Source organism: Nerophis lumbriciformis, linkage group LG25 (genome assembly GCF_033978685.3).
Source record: "Nerophis lumbriciformis linkage group LG25, RoL_Nlum_v2.1, whole genome shotgun sequence".
NCBI classification, from domain to species: Eukaryota; Metazoa; Chordata; class Actinopteri; order Syngnathiformes; family Syngnathidae; genus Nerophis; species Nerophis lumbriciformis.
The window spans coordinates 27425134-27452061 of NC_084572.2; the positions used below are offsets into that span (position 1 = coordinate 27425134).

General features: G+C 41.1%; 1 long non-coding RNA gene across 2 annotated transcripts in view; it reads right to left on the reverse strand.

Annotated features, from left to right (window-relative positions):
- Positions 1-15317: 15317 nt before the first annotated feature.
- Positions 15318-26928, reverse strand: part of LOC133622026 (uncharacterized) — a 224737-nt gene continuing 213126 nt past the window's right edge. For both annotated transcript variants that reach the window (XR_009817738.1, XR_009817737.1), the window contains 2 exons: positions 18606-18660; positions 15318-15411 (listed from right to left, as the gene is read on the reverse strand). This is a non-coding gene — a long non-coding RNA (uncharacterized lncRNA). The remainder of the gene's footprint in view (positions 15412-18605; positions 18661-26928) is intronic.

The window sequence follows — 26928 nt, forward strand, 5'->3', positions numbered from 1 at the left end:
CTTTCTCAACCAGCTATTGCAAGGAATTTAGGGATTTCACCATCTACGGTCCGTAATATCATCAAAGGGTTCGGAGAATCTGGAGAAATCACTGCACGTAAGCAGCTAAGCCCGTGACCTTCGATCCCTCAGGCTGTACTGCATCAACAAGCGACATCAGTGTGTAAAGGATATCACCACATGGGCTCAGGAACACTTCAGAAACCCACAGTCAGTAACTACAGATGGTCGCTACATCTGTAAGTGCAAGTTAAAACTCTCCTATGCAAGGCGAAAACCGTTTATCAACAACACCCAGAAACGCCGTCGGCTTCGCTGGGCCTGAGCTCATCGAAGATGGACTGATACAAAGTGGAAAAGTATTCTGTGGTGTGATGAGTCCACATTTCAAATTGTTTTTGGAAACTTTGGACGTCGTGTCCTCCGGACCAAAGAGGAAAAGAACCATCCGGATTTTTATAGGCGCAAAGTTGAAAAGCCAGCATCTGTGATGGTATGGGGGTGTAATAGTGCCCAAGACATGGGTAACTTACACATCTGTGAAGGCGCCTTTAACGCTGAAAGGTACATACAGGTTTTGGAGCAACGTATGTTGCCATCCTAGCAATGTTACCAAGGACGCCCCTGCTTATTTCAGCAAGACAATGCCAAGCCACGTGTTACATCAACGTGGCTTCATAGTAAAAGAGTGCGGGTACTAGACTGGCCTGCCTGTAGTCCAGACCTGTCTCCCATTGAAAATGTGTGGCGCATTATGAAGCCTAAAATACCACAACGGAGACCCCCGGACTGTTGAACAACTTAAGCTGTACATCAAGCAAGAATGGGAAAGAATTCCACCTGAGAAGCTTAAAAAATGTGTCTCCTCAGTTCCCAAACGTTTACTGAGTGTTGTTAAAAGAAAAGGTGATGTAACACAGTGGTGAACATGCCCTTTCCCAACTACTTTGGCACGTGTTGCAGCCATGCAATTCTAAGTTAATTATTATTTGCAAAAAAAAAAAAAAGGTTTATCAGTTTGAACATCAAATATGTTGTCTTTGTAGTGCATTCAACTGAATATGGGTTGAAAAGGATTTGCAAATCATTGTATTCCGTTTATATTTACATCTAACACAATTTCCCAACTCATATGGAAACGGGGTTTGTACATCAGGAGGTTGCCTACAGCCACTAAAACCAACATTACTTTCTCCATCTCTATATCACGACTGTACTTCATCTACTTACTCTATGAAGTTATTCGTTGAGATAGTGAACGATACCAACTAATGGCATTGTTGCTTGTTGTGTACGATTGACGGCACAGCATAAAAGTGGGGCGCATGTTAGCCCCATGTCCTACTTTCTTTAGACACTCGAATGCAGCATTACAATACATTATAAACCAAGAATGCCTTTTTTTGTGTTTTTTTTTTTTTTTTTTCAAATTGATGACAATAACCATAGAACCGGAATGGAATATATAAGAAGAAGAAAAAAATGGTTGTGTTAAATCTGTCGCAGAAAGCAGAGCACATCTTCACGGCCTTTTTTTTTTTTTTTTCAGCCCACATCTTGACGGCGTAGGGCTGACATGGAGAGTGTGAAAGGTCACATGGACCATCCGCAAAAACTCATTAGGAGGAAACGTCAGCAAGTGACAGTTTCAGGCTTCCATTAAAGTGGCTTCACCTGCTAGAATATGAAATATGTGTTTCATATTGTGCTGTGTGACATGGAGGAGCATGTCCGATTGCTCGCTATTCCTACTGCCTTATTTACAGTCGCTGCACAACAAAACTCAACAATCTTCATAAAAAACATCTTTTTTTTTTACTTGCTCTCATTGGATAGCGTAGGTGTGCCTAAGTCCCATCACAGGACAAACAGAAGCTATTTATAAAGTTCTCTGTGGCCGGTGTCAATATGTTAACGAGGCGTTACGGAGGCAGCGGTGCGTGGGGAAGGCAAAGTGAGAAGACAAAGATGGCCTCATTTGGTGTAATGATAGCCATTTAGCCACTGGACCCCATCCAGCTGCTGATAAATAGGCGGCAAATCAAAGTGTGATTAAAAAAGTTTCAACTAACTGACACTTTGTCGACACGTCGCCTTAAATACACAATGTTGTTTTTATTGTGCCACGTAAAGGTGGACTCCGGAAAGAGGTTCCGCAACCTCCAGGTTCTGCAACAGCTTTTTCCCTCAGGTCAGAAGAGTCCTGAACGCATCAAAATAATCCCCTCAATTACCCCTTGCAACCCCCCAAAAACGGATTACCTCGCTGGACGACCGGCAGGAGGCCACGGGGAAGACCCAGGACACGTTGGGAAGACTGGCCTGGGAACGCCTCGGGATACCCCGGGAGGAGCTGGACGAAGTGGCTGCGGAGAGGGAAGTCTGGGCTTCTCTGCTTAGGCTGCTGCCCCCGCGACCCGACCTCGGGTAAGCGGAAGAAAATGGATGGATGGACTATAAAAACAATATAACATACGTCCATAAAGGTGCAATATATTTATCTGTACAGTAATTTCACACATAGCTCCTGTTCTATATCTATTTATATCTGCACCTTATTTTGTAGATACAAACACTCTGCACCTTATTTTGTGTATGCAAACACTTTGCACCTAATTTTGTGTATGCAACATTCTGCACCTTATTTTGTGTATGCAACATTCTGCACCTTATTTTGTGTATGCAACACTCTGCACCTTATTTTGTGTATGCAACATTATGCACCTTATTTTGTGTATGCAACATTCTGCACCTTATTTTGTGTATGCAACATTCTGCACCTTATTTTGTGTATGTAACATTCTGCACATTATTTTGTAGATGCAACACTCTGCACTAGAGATGCGCGGTTTGCGGGCACAACCGCGGAGTCCGCGGATTATCCGCGAATCGGGCGGATAAAATTTAAAATAATTAGATTTTATCAGCGGGTCGGGTCGGGTCGGGTCGGGCGATTGAAATGAAAAAAAAATAGATTTTAAATAGATTCAGGCGGGTGGCAGTTAAACCAATTCGGAAATATGATGTAGCGGCTAGCTACGGGGTGTTAGCCAATGGCTTTGGCTGGGGGGCGGGACTTCCGGGCAAGTTAGGGAAGTGACGTTGTTGACAGGAAGTGTTAGTTCGGGAAAGAGGGGAGACGCACATTGGAGCTGTTGTGTGGTTACATTGCATCTTATTACAATAAATACGAGACAAACGAATAAGTCTATGAGCCTACGTTCCTGGGAACATTACAATATATACATAGTTAAATGTTGTTACCCACATACGAAAAACGAGCAGGCACCTGCTGCATATGCCACAACAGAAGAAAAAAAAAAAAGAGATGGACACTTTTACGGAGCGGAGAAGGCCCCCGACGCCTCGCCGGGGTCCGGGACCGAGGCCCCTTGCCCCGAGAGGGCCCCACCGGGAGCCGTAGCTGAGGCGATCCGCGAGAAGGGCCCGACGCACGTCCAGGGTCACCACCGCGCCCACCGCACCGACACCCCGCCTCGTCCGCCTTCGCCGCGGCCGGCGTCACGCGCAGCAGGTAAGCAGCTTACCTGCCCGCCACTCCCGTGGCCGGGGGCGCGTAACAGGGGTCACTCCGCGCGCAGTGCGCTCACGAAAGGGGTGGGGCTCACCCTGGTTGATATAGACAGCAGCTAGGACGGTGGCCATGGAAGTTGGAACCCGCTAAGGAGTGTGTAACAACCCACCTGCCGAATCAACTAGCCCTGAAAATGGATGGCGCTGGAGCGTCGGGCCCATATACCCGGCCGTCGCCGGCAGCGAGACGCGCTTGGAGGTGCGCTCAGCGCGGCTCCCATATGATTGCGCACTGGTGTGCGTCTGGGTCGTGACAGCGTGGCACGCGAATGTCTGTGCTGCGTTGGATCAGTCTCCTTTCTTTAACAGGCAAAAGCTTTATAACCTCACTAATGCCTTGCATCGTCTATATTAGATATATAACAACGGGCGGGTGCGGGCGGATGCAGTTCTGATCAAATGTTAGATCGGGTGGATTGCGGATGGTTGACGACTTTCTGATGCGGTTGCGGATGAAATAATTGCCTATCCGCGCATCTCTACTCTGCACCTAATTTTGTTGATGCAAACACTCTGCACCTTATTTTGTGTATGCAACACTCTGCACCTTATTTTGTAGATGCAAACACTCTGCACCTTATTTTGTGTATGCAACATTCTGCACCTTATTTTGTAGATGCAAACACTCTGCACCTTATTTTGTGTATGCAACACTCTGCACCTTATTTTGTAGACTCAAACACTCTGCACCTTATTTTGTGTATGCAACATTCTGCACCTTATTTTGTAGATGCAAACACTCTGCACCTTATCTTGTATATGCAAACACTCTGCACCTTATTTTGGGTATGCAACATTCTGCACCTTATTTTGTAAATGCAAACACTCTGCACCTTATTTTGTGTATGCAACATTCTGCACCTTATTTTGTAGATGCAAACACTCTGCACCTTATTTTGTTGATGCAACACTCTGCACTTTATTTTGTAGACGCAAACACTCTGCACCTTATTTTGTGTATGGAACATTCTGCACCTTATTTTGTAGATTCAATATTCTGCATCTTATTTTGGTAAATGCAACATTTTTTCTGTAAAAACCTGATGCTGCTCTTTCATCCTGCACTACAACCAGCTAATGCAACAACATTTCGTTCTTATCCGTACTGTAAAGTTCACATTTGAATGACAATAAAGGAAGTCTAAGTCTAAGTCTAAAAAAAAAAAAAGCTAGTCGCCAGAATTTTAACATAAAAATAACAGGAGTGCCATTTTTCCGTGTACATTCATGCACTGTAAAATTTTTTTTAAAACATTGCACTGTAAAATATGTGGCACTGTTTTTCAATTTACAGTAATGCGCTGTGGAAGAAAAAAAGATCTTAAAAAAATAAAATGGCAGCTCAGTCACCAAATTTCTACTGTAAGAATAAGCAGCACTGTTTTCCAATTTACGGTAATGCACTTAAAAAAAAAAAAAAAAATACGATAAAAAGATCTGGCAGCCCTGTCGTCAAAACATTACAAGGAGAAAATAATAGTGACACTGTTTTTTCCATTTATAACAACACACTGTAAAAACAACAACTATAGCATTTTCAGTAAAAAAAAACAAAAAAAAAACTTAATCTCAGTCGCCAGAATTGTAACCTAAAAATAACAGTGGTGCTGTTTTTCCATCTACAGTAAGGCACTGTAAAAAATAAATTAAAAAATGGCAGGTTAGTCACCAGAATTTTTTACGTAAAAATAACAGTACTGCCGGTTTTCCATTTACAGTAATGCACTTAAAAACATTTTTTACGATAAACAACCTAACATTACCATAGAAAATAATAGTGGCACCGTTTTTCTATTGACAATAACGCACTGTAAAAAAAATTAAAAAATTAAAAAAAATTTAAAAAGGCAGCTCAGTCGCCAGAAGTTTAACATAAAAATAACAGTGGTGCTGTTTTTCCATCTACAGTAAGGCACTGTAAGAAAAAAAAAATGGCGGCTTAGTCGCCAGAATTTTTCACGTAAAAATAACAGTAGTGCCGGTTTTCCATTTACAGTAATGCACTGTAAACAAAACAAAAAAAGGGAGCTCAGTTAGCCAAATTTTACTGTAATATATGTGATACTTTTTTCCAATCGACAGTAATGCACTGTAAAATATTTTGGATTTTACAGTAAAAAAAACAAAACAGTGGTACCGTTTTTCCATTTACAAATATGAACTGCAAAAACAACATGTTTACAGTAAAAAACTAAACAAAAAACTGGCAGATCTGTCCCTAGAATACCATTTTTTAATTCACAGTATTTGGTGTGAAACCAACGTACATTTTATGGTATACTTTCGGGTACTGATTTGCCAGGTTTCTTTCTGACAGTAAGAAGTCGTTCTCGCAATTGTTGGATATGACTTTAAACCATAACCAAGCATGCATCACTATAGCTCTTGTCTCAAAGTAGGTGTACTGTCACCACCTGTCACATCACGCCCTGACTTATTTGGAGTTTTTTTTGCTGTTTTCCTGTGTGTAGTGTTTTAGTTCCTGTCTTGCTCTCCTTTTCTGGCATTTTTTCATGTTTTGTTGGTATTTTCCTGTGGCAGTTTCATGTCTTCCTTCAGCGCTATTCTCCGCACCTGCTTTGTTTTCGCAATTGAGACTATTTAAGTTTTTTTTACATCCTTCTTTGTGTGGACATTGTTGTTTGTCATGTCATGTCCGGATGCACTTTGTGGACACCGTCTGCTCCACAGTAAGTCTTTGCTGTCGTCCAGCATTTTGTCTTTTGTTTACTTTGCAGCCAGTTCAGTTTTAGTTTTGTTTTGCATAGCCATCCCTAAGCTTCAATGCCTTTTCTTAGCGGCACTCGCCATTTGTTTATTTTTTGGTTTAAGCATTAGATACCTTTTTACCTGCACCCTGCCTCCCGCTGTCGTCTGCATGTTATGATCACGACAAACCATCGTCGTCTCACACGACGTGTTCCCGATATCTGCAAAGCAATTAGCTACCAATAATGGCGCATTATACCAACCCCGTTTCCATATGAGTTGGGAAATTGTGTTAGATGTAAATATAAACGAAATACAATGATTTGTAAATCCTTTTCAACCCATATTCAGTTGAATGCACTACAAAGACAACATATTTGATGTTCAAACTCATAATTATTTTTTTTTTTTGCAAATAATAATTAACTTAGAATTGCACGGCTGCAACACGTGACAAAGTAGTTGAGAAAGGACATGTTCACCACTGTGTTATATGGCCTTTCCTTTTAACAACACTCAGTAAACGTTTGGGAACTGAGGAGACACATTTTTTAAGCTTCTCAGGTGGAATTCTTTCCCATTCTTGCTTGATGTACAGCTTAAGTTGTTCAACAGTCCGGGGGTCTCCGTTGTGGTATTTTAGGCTTCATCATGCGCCACACATTTTCAATGGGAGACAGGTCTGGACTACAGGCAGGCCAGTCTAGTACCCGCACTCTTTTACTATTAAGCCACGTTGATGTAACACGTGGCTTGGCATTGTCTTGCTGAAATAAGCAATAAGCAAATAAGGTAACGTTGCTTGATGGCAACATATGTTGCTCCAAAACCTGTATGTACCTTTCAGCATTAATGGCGCCTTCACAGATGTGTAAGTTACCCATGTCTTGGGCACTAATACACCCCCATACCATCACAGATGCTGGCTTTTCAACTTTGCGCCTATAACAATCCGGATGGTTTTTTTTCCTCTTTGGTCCGGAGGACACGACGTCCACAGTTTCCAAAAACTATTTTAAATGTGGACTCGTCAGACCACAGAACACTTTTCCACTTTGTATCAGTCCATCTTAGATGAGCTCAGGCCCAGCGAAGCCGACGGCGTTTCTGGGTGTTGTTGATAAAGGGTTTTCGCCTTGCAAAGGAGAGTTTTAACTTGCACTTACAGCTGTAGCGACCAACTGTAGTTACTGACAGTGGGTTTCTGAAGTGTTCCTGAGCCCATGTGGTGATATCCTTTACACACTGATGTCGCTTGTTGATGCAGTACAGCCTGAGGGATCGAAGGTCACGGGCTTAGCTGCTTACGTGCAGTGATTTCTCCAGATTCTCCAAACCCTTTGATGATATTACGGACCGTAGATGGTGAAATCCCTAAATTCCTTGCAATAGCTGGTTGAGAAAGGTTTTCTTAAACTGTTCAACAATTTGCTCACGCATTTGTTGACCCCATCCTTGTTTGTGAATGACTGAGCATTTCATGGAATCTACTTTTATACCCAATCATGGCACCCACCTGTTCCCAATTTGCCTGTTCACCTGTGGGATGTTCCAAATAAGTGTTTGATGAGCATTCCTCAACTTTCTCAGTATTTATTGCCACCTTTCCCAACTTCTTTGTCACGTGTTGCTGGCATCAAATTCTAAAGTTAATGATTATTTGCAAAAAAAAAAAAGTTTATCAGTTTAAACATCAAATATGTTGTCTTTGTAGCATTTTCAACTGAATATGGGTTGAAAATGATTTGCAAATCATTGTATTCCGTTTATATTTACATCTAACACAATTTCCCAACTCATATGGAAATGGGGTTTGTAATTACTGGTGTGCAAAAAATATTTTTAACCCAATTAGGTGAAATTACATAATCTCCCACGGCACACCAGACTGTATTTCACGGCAGACTAGTGTGGCACAGTGGTTGAAAAAGAATGTTCTAGAAAAGGTGGTACAGATTATAGTTGTGTGCTGGATGTTGCACAGCACAGCAAAACGCCACAGGTTGGAACATGATTGTGACGGGAAATGAGTGTCTCCATGGCTATGCGTAAAACCCTCATTTAAATAAAGCACCACAGTCTTAGTAAATCACACCCACTAAAAGCACACATGTGTTATTTGGACCTTCCTGCTTGGTGGAGGTAGCCTCAAAAACGTGATCGACATGTTTGGAGAGAGACGCCTTGAGGTTCATAGCAGTGCACACACCCTTAAAAAAAATCATCATTTTTGCATCAGATGCATTGCTTATTTCTCCCCCATCATGAATATTGTGAAATGAAATATAGTCTCTCATTGTTATTCCGTGCCGGCGCCGGAGCGTTGGTGCGTTCACAAGAGCTCGGACAGATACGGAGCTCTGTTCCTTTATTAAAAGCTTGGAGGAAAAAGAGATGACAAATAGAGGTGTTGTTGTTGTTGTTGTTGTTGTTGTCAGAAACCGACACCATGTCGCTGGACTGAGAATGTTTGTCACTCGGCTTATTCGCACAAAAGGTCAAAATTACTCGGCGTGGGGTTTGGGACTCCCAAAACTGCCTTGTTTTGGAGTTTGAAGACAAAAGGGCATGTTTGTGTGTCAGTACTGTCACTTTTAACAGGATGGCTTCTCTTCCTGCTGCACAAGCACAAACAAATACAGCTTTTTGTTTGTTTTCCTATAAAATAATTGTGTAAATCCAATTAATCCGTTCCCGACTCCCACAAACATGAACATTAAACCTAGGGATGTCCGATAATATCAGACTGCCGATATTATGGGCCGATAAATGCTTTAAAATGTAATATCGGAAATTATCGGTTTCAAAATGATCAGTATCGGTTTCAAAAAGTAAAATGTATGACTTTTTAAAACGCCGCTGTGCACACGGACGTAGGGAGAAGTACAGAGCGCCAATAAACCTTAAAGGCACTGCCTTTGCATGTCGGACCAGTCACATAATATCTACGGCTTTTCACACACACAAGTGAATGCACACATACTTGGTCAACAGCCATACAGGTCACACTGAGGCTGGCCATATAAACAACTTTAACACTGTTACAAATATGCGCCACACTGTGAACCCACACCAAACAAGAATGACAACACATTTCGGGAGAACATCCGACAACACAACATAAACACAACAGAACAAATACCCAGAACCCCTTGCAGCACTAACTCTTATGGGACGCTACAATATACACCCCCCGCTACCCGCTACCAAAACCCCGCCTCCCCTAACCCCGCCCACTTCAACCTCCTCATGCTCTCTCAGGGAGAGCATGTCCCAAATTCCAAGCTGCTGTTTAGAGGCATGTTAAAAAAAATAATGCACTCTGTGACTTCAATCATAAATATGGCAGTGCCATGTTGGCATTTTTTTCCATAACTTGAGTTGATTTATTTTGGAAAACCTTGTTACATTGTTTAATGCACCCAGCGGGGCATCACAACAAAATTAGGCATAATAATGTGTTAATTCCACGACTGTATATATCGTATCGGTTGATATCGGAATCAGTATTTAAGAGTTGGACAATATCTGAATATCGGCAAAAAAGCCATTATCGGACATCACTAATTAAAACACATGTTATAGAAAATCATTGATGTTGTAAAAACGTTTTTTAAATAGATGGATGACACGGATAAATAAACATTTAAAATCCCTTTTATCTTTACTGAACACTCTTGTTAGCAAAGACAGCGACAATACCTTCATACTTTCTGTATGAAGGTACGAGTTATTTCTGGACGTCAATAGTGTTTCTCACTTTCTTTATCAAATTGCTGGCACTCACAACTTTCTGTGGCCCCATGATGGCTTATTGTGCAGTCAAAGCGTCTGGAATTCTTTGATTGGGCAAAAATTTGGACGGATTGATACGCCATCAGACTGTACAACTCCTCTCTGGGTGGGGGGAGTTTTTAATGAATACTTAGGCCTACTACATTATTGTATTTAATGTCGGTCATTATGGTGGTAATTTGAGAGCCAAGAGTTCATACTTGGTGAAAAAAGTTTGCGAACCACTGGTCCAGTGATAGTGCCAAGGAGAAGCCAGAGCTTGAAAACCTTGACAAGTGTCTCTTGTTTGGGAACACTTGGCCTTCCTGGTGAAATGTGTAAACAGACAAAGGACAGGTTGAAAAGACCAAAGCATTGTGCCTGCTATGTAAAATAAAATAAAGTGAGTCCAATAAATAAATCTCACATCTAAATACATATTCATACTTCATATGAAATATGCAAAAGTCCATTATAGTGTACCTATGTCAACTGAAAGTAAAGTACACAACTAAAATAAAGAGGAAAACAAAACAATCCACTGGCAGAACGGACACAGGCAGAGTGGGCGGAGCTAATTACAGGTTTACAAAAATATTTGTATTTCTAAGAAGTCAAAAGCCATTACTGTTTGTATTTTGATGAGCATGCACTTTTGCATTTTCAGACACTCAAATTCTAACTTCGGTATCACAAATTGATCAGTTTTAAAGTTTGAACTGAATACGATTATGTCCTCTGTATTGCCTCAGCTACCAACTGACTGATTATTTTTCTATCACATTTTTTAATTAAAACAATCAATAAAAAAAGATGCAGAGCACAGTATTCCATAAGCTTGTCAATTTTAATTTTCATTATTATTCTTATGATATTAATCCAATTAATTCCTGCTGATCTAACACAGCCTACCACTTTAAATGTATTTTTAATTAATTTTCTATCTGTCGTCAGTTTTCAATTATACATAAAATTAAAAAAAAAAATACACACAGAGGCATTTCAAACCTGGTCTTTTCGCTTCAGTATCACTTTTACCGAAAACAAAGCATCGTCATACCGCAATTATTCTTTTTTTGTGACACTTCACAGGAAAAAAAGACACACAACACAAACTTCCTAATGAGATTTTTTTCCCTCCCCGTCCTGCTCTGCTGGTAATTAGTTTTATTAAAGCAGAACAAAATGATTGTGTGTCAGCCAAAGCAAAAGTGAATATTAATCAAAACACAAATGGGAGTTGCTGCTTGAGCACAGAAAGGAGCACTCGCACGAAAAAATGCTTGCCTTTTGTTGATCGCTTAGTTGCATAAGGTGGTTTGTTGGAATTGGAGATTGTTTCCTCTTGGATGAGCACAGGATGAACAAAATAAAGGAACAGAATATCAGACCTCTATCAACATGCACTAAAAAATTCCACAGTTCCACTCCAGTCCTGTAGGTGGCGATATTGCACATTACAGGGTAAATACCTAATGATAAACAGGGCAAGATTGGAAGTGGTGGCTCACTGCTCCACTGGATACTGGGAGTGTCCTGATTCAATAATGATGTCGGATATCGGTTCGATAGTAGCAAAAAATATATCGGCTTTGTTGCGTCTGGCCAGTATTCCCTCTCAGGGAATTAAAGTTACTGGTCAATCCCAAGTTCTTTCGATGACATATATGCTGAGTAAGAAGGACCATCAAGACAGAATAGGAATATTAACAAGTTTTACTGAAGCTTCAGGACACCAGCCCAGACCAATACCTTCATACCGGCTTCTCGAATTGGTCTAACATTCAAACGGAAAGAAACTACTTCTTGAATCGGAAAGCAGTCCCCCCAGAAAGGAATACCTCCCCCTTCCCCAACACTGATAAGATAAGGAGGGGGATGTATCCTTTTCACATTCCAATGTCTAAAACACTACACAGACCCCTGTAGACAAAGAGAAACTGGTATACAGAGTATACATTGAAAAGTACTAGCTGTTCCAAACATGACTATGAATAAAGAAAGAACTCTTAAACATATATGCATTCTCCACAGCTTTCATCGAAAATCTCCAATACGATCAGTACTGCAGCGTGTTTGCTTCAGTCAAGCCCTTTACAAAAAGTAAACATGGTACTAGGAGCTAGCAGCTACACAACAGCTAAGCACACAATAGCACACAAGCTAGACATCCGTAATGAGCGTCTTTAATTGAGCAATATGGCAGTCTAAAATAGCACATATGTCAAAATGCCATATTTTCCCACTATAAGGCGGACTTAAAATCCTTTCATTTTCTCAAAAATCGACAGTGCACCTTATAACCCGGTGCGCCTAATGTACGGAATCATTCTGGTTGTGCTTATTGACCTCGAAGCAATTTTATTTGGTACACGGTGTAATAATAAGTGTGACCAGTAGATGGCAGTCAGACATAAGAGATAGGTGCAGACTGCAAGACGACGCCAGTAAACAACACCAACACTTTAAATGTTGCATTGAGAATATAGAACATGACACACGGCGCTCGAAAATATGTCAGAAAAGTTTTAGTCCGACTTTGAAGCCGCACCGCTCGATGGATTGTCGGCGCATTACGGCTACCGTAGTCAGACATACGAGTATTATTATGGTGTGTGTATAAGCACCTCATATTATCTGGCGTTTTGTTTTGCAATGTTATTTAAAGCCAACTTTGCTTACTTTCTGATACTTGCTGATGTGTATTTGGGATCTGCATAAATCCTGAAAATGTGCGCGCTTCCTTCCGTCTTTGTAGTCCGTGCCGACGCCGTAGTCAATAAGCTTCTTCTTGTCCACTGTTGCCATTTCTAATATAAAGTAGTGTAAAGTTCTTACTTTTTTCTGTCAGTAAACTCGCTATGAAAGCGCTAAAACATACCGGTGTAGTGAGTTTACATCATTCACCCAAGGAACTTTAGTTATTAGAGAGTTTCAATGGGACAGTTTCTCACGGGACACATCCTTGTTGTTGCACTAGTGAGCCACGGATGAGGAGATGCTGCTTCGTTATTGATTGAAGTAAAGTCTGAATGTTATTAAAACAGTTAGCTCCATCTTTTTGACACTTCTTCCACTCCTGTCCTTGCACGCTACACCGCTACAACAAAGATGACGGGGAGAAGACGCAGTCGAAAGTGCGCCATGTAAATAAGACCGCCTACAAAACGGCGCGTCCTAATGCAACGGTCAGAGAGTGACTTGAAGATGATCTGTAAAACATCATCTATGCAACATTTTGACCAAAAACCACCATTACATGTTATGTAGACCACAAGGAAGTGTTTCCAATGTAGATAATATGATAATATAATATGACCCCTTTAATGCGCCTTATAATCCGGTGCGCCTTTTGTATGAAAATAGACCTGAATAGACCCGCTCATCTACAGTGCGCCTTATAATGCAAAATACAGTTAACAAGTATCAAATATTTATAGTAGTATATATCTTACACATACAAAGTCTCCAAGTTAGAAGCGCATTAGAAAGTATCTAGTAACAAACATGTCTGCATCATTTGATTTACTATGTCAACAACAAAACTTTCACCAACCCACTTAAACTAAAAGACAGCATATGTCATGGCCAGAGAGCATTCCAATGCGCCCTCATCTGTGCGCTCTGCTGATTGCGCCTCCAAGAGCGCACCTGCGCGTGTCAGTTCTGCTGCAGCCGGCAGCTACAGTCAATCACTGGCAATCAGCACACCGAAGTTGATCAGAGGTCCTGCCTTCAAAAGCCTGCACAACCTGCTATCCCGGGCCAGAACGTAATCTTCTGTTGGCGTAAAGTAAGCCGTGTTCATGCTTGATGCAATCCTGCTCTCTCTGTTTTCCCCTCCGTGTTTCATTGTGCGTTGTCCTGTGTCTTGTTGTTCCCCTCTGGATTCCGGACTGCCTCCCTCGATCCTCGACCTCCCGCTTGGACACGGACCTTTTGACGCCTCGCTATACCCCCGACAACCTGCCTGTCTCACGGACATTCGAGCATGCCTTTCCCTTCTAGGACTTCCGCCTCTCGCCCAACACTCCCGGTAACACACAACAATTAATTCTCACACAGTCTCACACACACACGCACTGTTGGATTTTTGTCACACTCCATTTCCCTTGGTTAATTATATTATTGTTTGATGTTATTATATCTATAGTGTAAATATTTAATAAATCAAAGAGCTAAAATACTGCCCCCTTGTGTCTGTGCCGTCTACTCTCCTCCTACATAACAGCATAAGTCCATACAAAACAGATAATAATAAATAGGTTAGTCTTGTTCATACCACCATTGTTCTGTTTGACTAATTTCCCTTAATCCAACCTTTTCCAACATTCCATCCTAAAGAATAATACAAGTATATTTAATTCATGCTGATATGGTATCAAATCAATATCGGTACAGGCCGATACTCAAGGCTCCAATATTGGTATCGTATCAGAGGGGGAAAAGTTGTTCGGGACATCCTACGACACAGTAAAAAATATCTGAAAATAAATATTTCCCCTTTGATCCAGATCAACACCAAGTTTTAATGGTGTTTATTTGTTTATGTTTCTAATGGAGAAACTAATCAGTTATAATTATGATGATAATTAATAGTGATCCAGCAACAACCTAATACATCGCTTAACGTGTGCTAAAAGGTTATATTATATTGATATATGATGATGAAATTGTTTAGAAAATAAAAATGTTTATACTTTAGAGTCGTACTTCCGAACTCAAATAAGCCACAAAGGCCATAGAACTAGGAAACATACGGTTAGTCAAGGTTTTATGATGGCCACAGTTTGACCCTGGAACAGATAATTTTCTATTTCCATAAATTGTCCTGGAATTGTACTGTGATCATAATCATCCAGGACTGACATCTGCTTCTTACGGCTTCCGTCAAGTAAAAAAAAAAAAAAAATCATCTTATGAGTAAAAGTGGTCAAATTGAGTGAACTCTACTTTGCTGCTAACGCGTGTCAACAGCCGCTCGGCGTTGTGTAACCACAAAGGGAAAAAGACATGAATAATTCAGCGTCGTCGCTGGCAGATCGTGTGTGTGTGTGTGTGTGTGTGTGCGTGTGTGTGTGTGTGTGTGCGAGATAAGACGCTCACCTATTCACGCATATGATTATGTTTGTGGTGCTATGAATTTACATGGTGGAAAGGATCAGATAAGAGTGTTTCCCTGAAGGGGGGAAAATGTACCTATGAAGCAGGTAAACCAACATGGAGGGACCTTTAATACACACATTCTAGTACTTTCTACTGTATATGAATAAACAGCGCATCTTCATGGAGGCAGCAGCAGCATCACAACATTCTTCCTAAGCCTGCATTAGCCTGTGGGGGAGTCAAACATGACAAAGTAACGCTTAAAAGGAAGGTCGGCTTTCACCGTTTCACTAAGACATGACACCAAGCCTCAATTTAAAACGGTATGGAGGAATAGTAGAATATTTGATAGGCAACACAATATTATCTATGTATGTATGTACTGTTTGTACTCTGTGTGTATGCATATATGTATGTATGTATGTATTGTACTTAATGTTTGTACTGTATGTGTGTATGTACTGTTTGTACTCTGTGTGTATGTATGCATGTAATATATGTATGTACTGTATGTATGTGTGTATGTACAAGTTTGTATGTATGTATATATGTATGTATATATGTATTTTATGTATGTATGCATGGTGTGTATGTATGTATATATGTACTGTATGTATGTATTAATGTATGTACTGTATGTATGTATGTATCTATGTATGAACTATATTTATGTATTGTATGCATGTATTGTTTGTACTGTATGTGTGTATGTACTGTATGTATGTACTGTTTGTACTCTGTGTATGTATGCATGTATTGTATGTATGTACTGTTTGTACTTAATGTATGGGCTGTTTGTACTCTGTGTGTATGTATATATGTACTGTTTGTACTGTATGTATGTATTAATGTATGTACTGTATGTATGTACTGTTTGTACTGTATGTATGTATCTATCTATGTATGAACTATATTTATGTATTTTACGCATGTATTGTTTGTACTGTATGTGTGTATGTACTGTATGTATGTACTGTTTGTACTCTGTGTGTATGTATGCATGTAATGTATGTATGTACTGTTTGTACTTAATGGATGTGCTGTTTGTACTCTGTGTGTATGTATATATGTACTGTTTGTACTCTGTGTGTATGTATATATGTATGTATGTATTGTATGTAATGTTTGTACTGTATGTGTGTATGTACTGTATGTATATACTTTTTGTACTCTATGTGTGTATATGCATGTAATGTATGTATTAGAGATGCGCGGATAGGCAATTATTTCATCCGCAACCGCATCAGAAAGTCGTCAACCATCCGCCATCCACCCGTTTCTAACATTTAATCAAAACCGCACCCGCCCGCCATCCGCCCGCACCCGCCCGTTGTTATATATCTAATATAGACGATGCAAGGCATTAGTGAGGTTATAAAGCTTTTGCCTGTTAAAGAAAGGAGACTGATCCAATGCAGCACAGACATTCAATGCGTGCCACGCTGTCACGGCCCAGACGCACACCAGTGCGCAGTCATATGGGAGCCGCGCTGAGCGCACCTCCAAGCGCATGGAGGTGCGATGTCCCTCGCACCCGCGGCGGCTCCACCCGGGCTCGCGCCCGAGGCTTCAGCGCGCACCGCGGCGGCCATCCTACTCGTCGCGGCCTAGCCCTCGCGGCTCTCGCTGCCGGCGACGGCCGGGTATGGGCCCGACGCTCCAGCGCCATCTATTTTCAGGGCTAGTTGATTCGGCAGGTGGGTTGTTACACACTCCTTAGCGGTTTCCGACTTCCATGGCCACCGTCCTGCTGTCTATATCAACCAGGGTGAGCTCCACCCCTTTCGTGAGCGCACTGCGCGCGGAGTGACCCCTGTTACGAGCCCCCGGCCACGGGGGTGGCGGGCAGGTAAGCTGCTTACCTGCTGCGCGTGACGCCGGCCGCGGCGAAGGCGGACGAGGCGGGGTGTCGGTGCGGTGGGCGCGGTGGTGACCCTGGACGTGCGTCGGGCCCTTCTCGCGGATCACCTCAGCTACGGCTCCCGGTGGGGCCCTCTCGGGGGAAGGGGCCTCGGTCCCGGACCCCGGCGAGGCGTCCCTTCTCCGCTCCGTAAAGTGTCCATCTCTTTTTTTTTCTTCTTCTGTTGTTGCATATGCTGCAGGTGCCTGCTCGTTTTTCGTATGTGGGTAACAACATTTAACTATGTATATATATTTCCGAATTGGTTTAACTGCCACCCGCCTGAATCTATTTAAAATCTAATTTTTTTTTATTTCAACCGCCCAAGCCGACCCGCGGATAAAATCTTTTCTTTTTTTTATTTCAACCGCCCGATCCGCGGATAATCCGCGGACTCCGCGGTTGTGTCCGCAAACCGCGCATCTCTAGTATGTATGTACTGTATGTACTCTATGTGTGTATATATGTATATATGTATGTATGTATGTACTGTATGTACGTATGCACGGTGTGTATGTATGTACTGTTTGTACTGTATGTATGTATTAATGTATGTACTGTATGTATGTACTGTATGTATGTACTGTTTGTACTGTATGTATGTATGTATGTATCTATGTATGTACTATATTTATGTATTGTATGTATGTATTGTTTAAAAGCAAAACAGGTATTAGCCTCAAACGCCTTTGACATGTTTTTTGTGGTATGCCCCAAGGCTCAGTAGTTGATTCCCTGACTATTTTATGTTCAAATTTGAATTAGTTTGCTCATTTTTGTGGTCTTTAGTTATTCACACTTTATTATGGGGAACACATTCACCATTAATTAGTTGCTTATTAACATAGGGTTAGGGTTAGGGTTGGGGTTAGGGTTGGAGTTAGGGTTTGAGTTGGGGTTAGGGTTGGGGTTGGGGAAGACTCTTAGTTAATGGCTTACTGCTTGTATAGTAAGGCCATGCAGAATAAGGCATTAAGTACTTAATAATGACTAATTAAGAGCCTATATTTGACTAAGTTGCATGTTAATAAGCAACTAATTAATGGTGAACCTTCAACCTTCAAGTTTGTCTTGTTTTTGTTCTGCTATGGCTGCAACTGTATTCTTAATCATGCTTGGCATTGATTGACTCATTCTTCTAAAATCAATTTCAGATCAACATCGACAAAACATTTAAAAAATACGGTAACACTTTAGTATGGGGAACATATTCACCATTAATTAGTTGCTTATTAACATGCAAATTAGGAACATATTGGCTCTTAATTAGTCATTATTAAGTACTTGTTAATGCCTTATTCTGCATGGCCTTATCATACAACCAGTAAGCCATTAACTAAGAGTCTTCCCTCAATAACCTCAGAATTATTACTTATTAGTAACCCTAACCCTAACCCTTATATGTTCCCCAAGTGTCCAAATAACTCTAAATGAAGTCTTTGTTACTTAGAATATGTTCCCCATACTAAAGTGTTACCAAAAAGAACACTTTTGTATATTGAAATAAACATGTTTTTCTCACCACTTTCAGACTGGATCATCCCACAGACGTCTGTTCCTAGTTCTCCAGAAGGGCCCTAGAAGTATGCAAAGGAATGGTGATCACAAAACGCGTTGATGTTTGTACATTTCAGTTGCTGAGCGCTGACAAGAACGGATGGCGGTTCCATTTGGGAGCGGACGGATTATTAGCAAACATGCTAATCTGGCGAGGCAGGTGTCCGTGTGTCCGTGAAATGCGACACATGCTGCCGCTCAAAGCTCTCCGCCTTGGTTTGCTAATAGATTGGAGAGTTGACACTGACTGATAACAGCTATCATGTTTTCACATTGTACAACCCTGTTGTGTGGTCACATGTTGGCGGTAAACCCTTTTGATATTGGTGACCAAAAATGCAGACTATGGTCCACTTGCATCGGGGGGCAGTGACTCACTAGATCCAGTCGGTTCATTAAGGGCTCGCGATTAATTTTAGTAATTGAATAGCTCTTTTCGATTAATGGGATAAACACACCTTATAAGCCCAATGAGTATTTTATACAAAATAGTTATGGTAAATGGGTTATACTTGTGTAGCGCTTTTCTACCTTCAAGGTACTCAAAGCGCTTTGACACTATTTCCACATTCACCCATTCACACACACATTCACACACTGATGGCGGGAGCTGCCATGCAAGGCCCTAACCACGACCCATCAGGAGCAAGGGTGAAGTGTCTTGCTCAAGGACACAACGGACGTGACGTGGTTGGTAGAAGGTGGGGATCGAACCAGGAACTTTGAGGTTGCTGGCACGGCCACTCTACCAACCATGCCATGCCGTTGAAATAAATAAGAGTTTTCTTCTAGCCATAACCTTCATTCAGAATGCACATAATTATCATTGAAATTAAAAATTTATTTTGCTGTTCTATTTCAGCAACCGTGCACAAACTATGTCCGCGTATTTAAAGTTCCGGGCACTACATGCTTTACAGATTTGATACATTTTCATTAATTACACTCATTAAACGATTAATCAAAGCAGCAAGAATAAAAACAAAGCTTTTCACGAATGGATTTAATCAATTAATCAGCTATTACGGCCCTGCTCGTTATTGTCATTGAAACATACTTGCCAACCTTGAGACCTCCGATTTCGGGAGGTGGGGGGTGGGCGTGGTCGGGGTTGGACGGGGGCGTGGCTAAAAGGGGAGGAGTATATTTACAGCTAGAATTCACCAAGTCAAGTATTTCATATATATATATATATATATATATATATATATATATATATATATATATATATATACACAAGAAATACTTGACGTTCAGTGAATTCTAGCTATATATATATATATATATATATATATATATATATATATATATATATATATATATTTATTTTATTATATATATATATAATTTTTTTTTTATTATTATTTATATATATATATATATATATATAAAATAAATACTTGAATTTCAGTGTTCATTTATTTACACATATACACACACATAACACTCAACTACTCATTGTTGAGTTAAGGGTTGAATTGTCCATCCTAGTTCTATTCTCTGTCACTTTTTCGAACCATGCTGAAACCCTCTCTGATGATGCATTGCTGTGTGGCACGCACAAAAGTGCTTTCATCAAATGCACTAGATGGCAGTATTGTCCTGTTTAAGAGTGTCACAACATTGCTGTTTACGGCAGACGAACTGCTTTACGGTATACAAAAAAGTGACTGCTGTTGTTGTGTGTTGTTACCGCGCTGGGAGGACGTTAATGAAACTGCCTAACAATAAACCCACATAAGAAACCAAGAACTCGCCCTCCATCATTCTATAGTTATAACGTGATTGGGCAGGTACGCTTTTTTATATTGTGGAGGACCTGAGTCTGCCTGAATTTCGGGAGATTTTCGGGAGAAAATTTGTCCCGGGAGTTTTCCGGGAGAGGCGCTGAATTTCGGGAGACTCCCGGAAAATCCGGGAGGGTTGGCAAGTATGCATTGAAATGTCTTTTTTTTTTTTACTTATTTTTTCTGCAATTTTAAATCAGTCTAGAGCAGGGGAGTCTAAACTTTTTGAATTGGCGGCCGCAATGGGCTAAAACAAAATTGGTCAAGGGCCGAAAGCCTACTGCATGTAAAGTAACTACTAAGTTAGAATGCATAAAATAAAATAAAAATCCATCTGTTGTCATGTCTCTCATAATGATTGTGAACGAGAGGCAAAATTCCAAAAAAAAGTGCACTTCCCCTTCAAGCGATTTATATATTGTGCTCCTGAGTCAATGTTGCTGATCACTTTGAATGTGTTGTTATTCATTGAGTTTATTTAATTGTATTTTTTAGTATAAGATGGTTCAAGTCAGTCAAAAAATATGTATAATTTAAATACGGATTATATATATATTTTTTATTTTCTGTTACAGTTAAAACAAATGTTGCAAAGTAATTCTTTCTTTTAGGGTGATCGATTTTTTCTTGAGTTTTCTTTCATATTAATAAGGATACTGTGACGACCGAGTCGCATGTTGATGCGGGGTTCGTTCTCCCGGGATGCAAACGGACTTCGGACACAGCGTGCAGGTAGGAAATGATTTATTTTAGAAATAAATCAGACGGAAACAAAGAAAAATGTGCTCATAGCACGGAAGGCAAAAACTAAAGGGGCTAGCGTGGGAGCTAGCAAGTAAAATATCCTAGCGTGGAAGCTAGCAGGTAAAGAGCAGGAAAAAACTGTTGTCGACTGTTGCATAAAGCAAATTAGGAAGCCAGACCGAGTGAGGCCAGGGTCTAGACTAAATAGCTCTCTGATTAGTGCCTGGGCAAGAGGTGAGCGTTCCGAACACTAACCAGAGGCAGGTGAACGTAATCTGCCGTCATGGCAACTGAAACACACAAACTCAAAAGGTGCTGAAAACACAAGTGACACGAAAATGTAAACAGACTATGATCCGGGCAGCGGATCATAACAGTACCCCCCCCTTAAAGGGGAACATTATCACCAGACCTATGTAAGCGTCAATATATACCTTGATGTTGCAGAAAAAAGACCATATATTTTTTTAACCGATTTCCGAACTCTAAATGGGTGAATTTTGGCTCTCGGAGCGATGACGTCACAACGTGACGTCACATCGGGAAGCAATCCGCCATTTTCTCAAACACCGAGTCAAATCAGCTCTGTTATTTTCCGTTTTTTCGACTGTTTTCCGTACCTTGGAGACATCATGCCTCGTCGGTGTGTTGTCGGAGGGTGTAACAACACGAACAGGGACGAATTCAAGTTGCACCAGTGGCCCAAAGATGCGAAAGTGGCAAGAAATTGGACGTTTGTTCCGCACACTTTAGCGACGAAAGCTATGCTACGACAGAGATGGCAAGAATGTGTGGATATCCTGCGACACTCAAAGCAGATGCATTTCCAACGATAAAGTCAAAGAAATCTGCCGCCAGACCCCCATTGAATCTGCCGGAGTGTGTGAGCAATTCAGGGACAAAGGACCTCGGTAGCACGGCAAGCAATGGCGGCAGTTTGTTCCCGCAGACGAGCGAGCTATCGACCCTAGCTTCCCTGGCCTGCTGACATCAACTCCAAAACTGGAAAGATCAGCTTTCAGGAAAAGAGTGCGGATGAGGGTATGTCTACAGAATATATTAATTGATGAAAATTGGGCTGTCTGCACTCTCAAAGTGCATGTTGCCAAATGTATTTCATATGCTGTAAACCTAGTTCATAGTTGTTAGTTTCCTTTAATGCCAAACAAACACATACCAATCGTTGGTTAGAAGGCAATCGCCGAATTTGTCCTCGCTTTCTCCTGTGTCGCTGGCTGTTGTGTCGTTTTCGTCGGTTTCGCTTGCATACGGTTCAAACCGATATGGCTCAATAACTTCAGTTTCTTCTTCAATTTCGTTTTCGCTACCTGCCTCCACACTACAACCATCCGTTTCAATACATTCGTAATCTGTTGAATCGCTTAAGCCGCTGGAATCCGAGTCTGAATCCGAGCTAATGTCGCTATAGCTTGCTGTTCTTTCCGCCATGTTTGTTTGTGTTGGCTTCACTATGTGACGTCACAGGAAAATGGACGGGTGTTTATAACGATGGTTAAAATCAGGCACTTTGAAGCTTTTTTTTAGGGATATTGCGTGATGGGTAAAATTTTGAAAAAAACTTTGAAAAATATAATAAGCCACTGGGAACTGATTTTTAATGGTTTTAACCATTCTGAAATTGTGATAATGTTCCCCTTTAAAGGACAGATTCCAGATGTCCCTTGGTTAAAAATAAAACCCAAAAAATTAAGAGACAGTTCAAGAGTCAAGGGAGGGCGGAGGGAGGACTTGGTGGTGGGTCGCCAGGCCAAGTGTCCCCGAATCCACCGGGGACGAGTCAGATACGATGTTACGCGGAGGTGTACTTATAACAATTTTAAAGATAAATTAGACTATTTAGAGTAGCGGCGGAAATTGGGGGGCGGGGGGTGATGACAACGTAACACAAAGGAACGAGATGGGATGGTACAAACGTTAGCGAGACTGGCATAGCAACACAAGCTACATGCTAACGTTACACTCACATTTCAACATCCGTCCATTTTCTACCGCTTTTCCCTTTCGGGGTCGCGCAGCAACATCATATACAGCTCTCACGTCTGCAGCTCACCGACTCGGGTTGGCAGAACTCATGGCTTTATTTTAAGACGTGTAGCAAAGCCTGCTTTTTAAAACCCTTTCAGTAGGGGCGGTCTCATCTGGCAATGAGCAGGCCAGAGGCGCTATGATGTTCATAAAAAGCTGCGACGTTGAAAGCAAGCGTTTGAGTGATTCCTCTGCCAAAGTTTGAGCAAACAAGATGATAGAAACAGGCTTATTACTGTTGGAACATCATTAAAAAGTCACTTCTGCATAATAGGCCGCCTTCCAAATCGAGCGGCGATAATGGTCTTTTTTTTGCGATACATTTGCTCAAATTCTCGCTGCTGCTGAGCCAGAAAGGAAGTTAGAGCGCAGCCAAGTGCAAAGACACCGTGATAAATGAGAGTGCTACCAGATAGGAAGTCTCCTCCCCGCCCGCCTCCATTCTCTACGCTCCCACGGCCGCTAGTAAAAGTATAACCTCCTCTAAATGGAACACTTTAAGGGGCCATCCGGGCCAAAAATACGAGCTCAAATTGAAGCGAATTAGGGAGGTTGGCGCCCCGCTGGAGGCGTGACAGCCGGCTCGAAACGGATCAAGCGGTTTACGCGGAAGGTCAACCAGCGTGACCTTGACTTGATGCGCCCGCCAGTGAAGAAGACTGTGATGGTGTGGCTTTTCTTTCATTTCCACTCACGAGCGGCGCATGCTTGCAGATGATCGGTGTCAGGGGGAGGGCAGCGGTACATTTGCATAATTGGCCGTGACGCAAAACGGTGTGTGTGTGTGTGCTGTCAGGTAAAACACAGTTTTGGTGTTTGTCAAAAGAAATTTGCGACATTATCTTGTGTTTTTCTCTCTTTCAGAGGTATTTTTTATCAATTTATAAGAATATATACAATATCCTCTAAAGCAAGATGGTCAGCACAAGGATGCCAATTAGACAATCAAACACTGCTAGAAATTAACCCCCCACTCCCCCCCAAAAACATAACAATAATAATAATAACTACAATGTGCATTTCTGGTAGGAATTGCGTGTGAATGCACTATGTGTGCGAGCTGCCAATACGCATGATGGGAACTGAAATGCTGAAAGGTGAGTGGAGTGTGTGGATGGTGGCACGGTGAATCGGTTAAGAAATGTGGGATATGGAGAGTTTTGTATATTGCCCATTCATTTACAATTGGGGGGAAATTCCTGGTAACTCCGGGTAATCAAGGAATTTTCAGAACCGGAAAACATGATAGCTGTAATGTCCAGGGCGAGCAGAGTGTGTGGATGGTGGAACGGTTTGAATCGGTTGAGAAATGTGGGCTATGGAGAGTTGTGTATATTGCCCATTCATTTACAATTGGGGGAAAATTCCTGGTAATTCTGGGTAATCAAGGAATTTTCAGAACCGGAAAACATGATAGCTGTAATCTCCAGGGCAAGCAGAGTGTGTAGATAGTGGAACGGTTTGAGAAATGTGGGATATGAAGAGTTTTGTATATTGCCCATTCATTTACAATTGGGGGAAATTCATGGTAATTCCTGGTAATCAAGGAAATTTTCAGAACCGGAAAACATCATAGCTGTAATTTCCAGAGCTAGAGGAGTGTGTGGATGGTGGAACTGTTTGAATCGGTTGAGAAATGTGGGCTATGGAGAGTTTTGTATATTGCCCATTCATTTACAATTGGGGTAAAATTCCTGGTAATTCCGGGTAATCAAAGAATTTTCAGAACCGGAAAACATGATAGCTGTAATGTCCAGGGCAAGCGGAGTGTGTAGATGGTGGAACGGTTTGAGAAATGTGGGATATGAAGAGTTTTGTATATTGCCCATTCATTTACAATTGGGGGAAATTCTTGGTAATTCCTGGTAATCAAGGACATTTTCAGAACCGGAAAACATCATAGCTGTAATTTCCAGAGCTAGAGGAATGTGTGGATGGTGGAACTGTTTGAATCAGTTGAGAAATGTGGCATATGGAGAGTTTTGTATATTGCCCATTCATTTACAATTAGGGGGAAATTCCTGGTAATCAAGGAATTTTCAGAACCGGAAAACATGAGAGCTGTAATGTCCAGGGCGAGAGGAGTGTGTGGATGGTGGTACCGTTTGAGAAATGTGGGATAAGGAGAGTTTTGTATATTGCCCATTCATTTACAATTGGGGGAAAATTCCTGGTAATTCCGGGTAATCAAGGAATTTTCAGAACCGGAAAACATGCTACCTGTAATGTCCAGGGCGAGTGGAGTGTGTGGATTGTGGAACCAATTGAATCGGTTGAGAAATGTGGGCTATGGAGAGTTTTGTATATTGCCCATTCATTTACAATTGGGGGGAAATTCCTGGTAATTCCGGGTAATCAAGGAATTTTCAGAACTGGAAAGCATGCTAACTGTAATGTCCAGGGCGAGCGGAGTGTGTGGATGGTGGAATGGTTTGAATCGGTTGAGAAATGTGGGCTATGGAGAGTTTTGTATATTGCCCATTCATTTACAATTGGGGGAAAATTCCTGGTAATTCCGGGTAATCAAGGAATTTTCAGAACCGGAAAATTTAGCTGATTGGAGAGCCAGCTTCCGCAGCTAGTGGGTGCATGACGATGACTTCTGTTTTGTTTGATCAGCCATTTTACTGCCGCGTTACAGACACTGTTTGGAAACAATTAAGTTATGTAAATAACTCATTTCACAACGTATATATCTGCGGCTTATAGTCTGGTAGGGCTAATACATGGAAAAATATTTTTCTTCTTCTAAAATTTAGTGGGTGTGGCTTATATATTGGTGCGGTCTATAGTCTGGAAAATACGTTAACCGATGATTATACATGTAGCGTTTTATTCTGAAACTAGATTTTATTTAAGTGTTCTACTTCCTTTCCAACTCTACCCTTAACTGTGACAAATTGCTGCAGCTTTGCTCCGACGTCTTAAAAATAGAAGCATTGCGTATTTGCTTCGGGGAGCTCTGCAGCCTCAGAGCTGGGACATGGTCGACGCGCGACGCAGCGGGACAGGTGGAAGTTGACACATTGACTAAAGTGGGAACCTATTAGAACACGGAGTCACGTGGACTTCAGAGTGAAGTAAGCTGGTGTACGTGTGTTTAAGGTGAGATGTATGATGACATCTCCTGTACGGTGTTGTAACAACAAGCAGACAGTCCCATTATAATGTGTTTGTGAACGAAGATGAACACGTCAAATCTAAAAAAAATAAAATAATCAAAATCTTTTTGCGGCAGTCCAAATTTAACTGTGGCGGGCAGGCACAGGTAAAAAAACAAAAACACTGTAATAATGTATAATGCATATGCTCCTTTTTGACTGTACTTGAATATATAATAAACTGTATTTATATTATTCACACGTGAATAATGCTGTATAATAGACTGTATTTGCATTATTCACATGCGAATAATGCTGTATAATAGACTGTATTTATATTATTCACATGTGAATAATGCTGTATAATAGACTACATTTATATTATTCACATGCGAATAATGCTGTATAATAGACTGTATTTATATTATTCTCATGAGAATAATGCTGTATAATAGACTGTATTTATATTATTCACATGTGAAGAATGCGGTATAATAGACTGCATTTATATTATTCACATGCGAATAATGCTGTATAATAGACTGCAATTATATTATTCACATGTGAATAATGCTGTATAATAGACTGTATTTATATTATTCACATGCGA